Source organism: Priapulus caudatus, unplaced genomic scaffold (assembly GCF_000485595.1).
Source record: "Priapulus caudatus unplaced genomic scaffold, Priapulus_caudatus-5.0.1 Scaffold215, whole genome shotgun sequence".
In the NCBI taxonomy this organism is placed as follows: Eukaryota; Metazoa; Priapulida; class Priapulimorpha; order Priapulimorphida; family Priapulidae; genus Priapulus; species Priapulus caudatus.
In genome coordinates, this window is record NW_014577276.1 from 344,189 (window position 1) to 347,151 (window position 2,963).

A 2,963-nucleotide genomic window follows, 5' to 3' on the forward strand; every position below is an offset into this window, starting at 1 on the left:
AATTTAATACTCGTATCAGCGCGGCACCAAACGTCTAGCTCCGATGGACAGGGAAAAGAGCCGATATAGAGCGATACATAGACCGCCAGTCTATTTCACGTTTTGGCCCGTCGCTACGCCGGGGTCACTACAGAACTAGTACAGCGGCGCTAAAAACATGCGTCCGTCGTTGTGTGGTTTCTCTATTATATATCTAGGAACGAGTATTGTGGAATATAAAGATTTGATTTTACCGCAAGTCAAATACAATTATATTTCTCACGTTGGCGTGTGACATTTCTGTAGCGTAACGTGGTAGATACAACTCGTGATTGCCCGACTAAGAACAATTAGTGGCTTAATTATTGTTGTGAAATTAATGACACGCAGAAGCAATCGTGAGGTAATTAATTTTGTTGCCGTTATACATGATCTAGTCGATGTATATGCGGAGGGGTAGGGGTGAATTAATGTCACATCCATGCAGTTATATACTACCTAGACGACGGCCTACATGAAATACAGACTAATATAGATAGGCACAAGCGATTAAACTATTGACGTACTGGCATTGCATGAGCGATCCAAGATTAAGTGAATACACATAGTGTCTATATTACTTAACTCTTGGAAGCCATCAGATGACATATACGTCAAATACACGAATTAAGAGCAGAGAGCGAGTGCTAAACTGCATCAAGAAATAAAAACGGGTAAAGACGTTTATGCTCAAGCCATCAACGCACGACATGAATGGCAGCCCATGGCACGCAGCACGCGAACGCCACGGTGCACCCCACCACGCCGAACGCACCGAGCCACCGGCGAGCACGCAGCGATGCTGGGCAGCACACGAGGCTGGAGACGACGCAACTGCCCAATCAAGACGTCACGTATATATAATATATACTATATATAACTATGATCTAGTAATATATGACCTAACGAGTAATAAATATACAATGGAAACACATGCTAATTATAAGCTAGATCAATAAGATGTTTTATTAGCTGCTGATATATAGTAAGTAGTAATAATATATATATATCAGAAGTAGATAATAGGGAAGGAGTGTGACTTCAATAAACAAGGGGAATTCGTCATTTACTAGCCTTAAAATACCTACGATTCAATTCTTACCTTCAAATTACCAGATTTTCACCGCTCATTATCTCAGCGTAGGAGCATTGTAGGGACAAGCGGTTTGTTTAATATTAACAAGGTACGACAGCTGATCAATAATACCGCAAAGAAACGTCAAAATAAAACGGGCAAAGTTTCTTAATTCGACTAATACTGCAACATGGTTTCACCATTTCACCTTTGAACGCTCTCCTTCTTTATACGCTCTTGATAATAGGGAAGGAGTGTGACTTCAACAAACAAGGGAAATTCGTCATTTACTAGCCTTAGAATACCTACGATTTACCACGCGTAACTCAACCAACTTGAGCTCAAATCGTACAAAGTACATTCGCTTAGCATCGTGCAAAAACGTTTCCTCGTATACACCCACAATCCGGAGATACAGACTAAAACGTACGACACGATTATCTATTCTGTTGCCAGCAAACCGAATGTATAAACCGACTAACTTGAAACAAAAGGCAGCTACTAACGACTCTTGCGCACTCTTGCGCCCTCGGCGATGCGGTGTGGCTCGCTGGGAGATTGTATATCGACGCAACACTCGGCGAGCTAATCTGTGACCTAGCTGCCTTTTGTTTCAAGTTAATGGGTTCCTGATGTCACAAATAACCTCGCTTGAAAAAAAAAGATAACCATAAGGCCTACTCCTTTCATTCTCGGCATTAGGCCAACTTAATAATTGATTAATTCGGCAATTGGCGCCACCTGTCAATTTACTTTACAGAAATTACAGCGGCTTCTTCGCATACGATCATGCAGCAGCAAAGCTCATCGATTCAGAATTTATCTGCAATCACATTTATCATATAGTCAATTAAACGCATACACGAACGCGCGCACGCACGCACGTACAGAGAGAGGGGGAAAGATGCGTGCCGTATATGCCTACACGCTAACTTATTCGCAATATCAGCATGAAAGCACCTCAAATTCAAACAGGGTCCGGATGGTTTCGCTTTCGGCACGGCTCACCCGATGGCATGGAAGTTGCTGCGCACTGCACGTAATTTTTTTATTTTTTTATTTTACCAATGTGGCACATTATATGTTTCCTTTTAGCAGAGCATTAAAAAAATTCGTGAAAAAAACGCGGACGCACTTTAAAACACCATGCACGGGAGATGCGGCCTCGCTGTCCACAGCACGCTTCAGGCGCACCAATATTGTCTCATAATAGATAACAATGCTAATATTGCACACCTGCAAGGTGCCGATGAGAATCTCGCGTGCGCCAGTTTTGTCAAACTTCACACAATTGTCGGCGAGGAAACGAATGCATTTGTCGGCGAAGAAACGAATGCATTTGTCGTGCATTAGAGGGCAATTAGAGAGCAACGAATGCTGCTTAACGCAATACCATGAACTTAGTCTATAACCGGATACAAAGTAGAATAATATTGCCGTGAAATAGCACTATTTCCCCGTTTTCCCGTTGTACCCTATAGGTATTTATTAGCTCTTCTATATATATATATCAGGAGTGTATATCGGGTGTATATAAAGGAAAGACCGACAATATGCGCAGGCTGTTTTCAATAGCGAGCTCTCACCGGGTGTTTGCATGCGATCTCGATCCTGCGAAACCCCTGCAGATCCCCCAGCAACTCATAATAGGAATGTAGATCAACCCTATAGCTTCTCAACCCTTCTGCGCCCACTTTTGCGCGATATCCTTTTAGACGAACCGTAATGTACACCGTACTATAGACACGATATATCGCATGCACGTTGTTACGCAGCTATTATGTGTTCCCGCGCGCGAATTTGCGATTCCCAAACCGTATAGCTATGGAAGAAAAATTGAGCAACGCGATTGGCTAGAAAATGTTTAGGA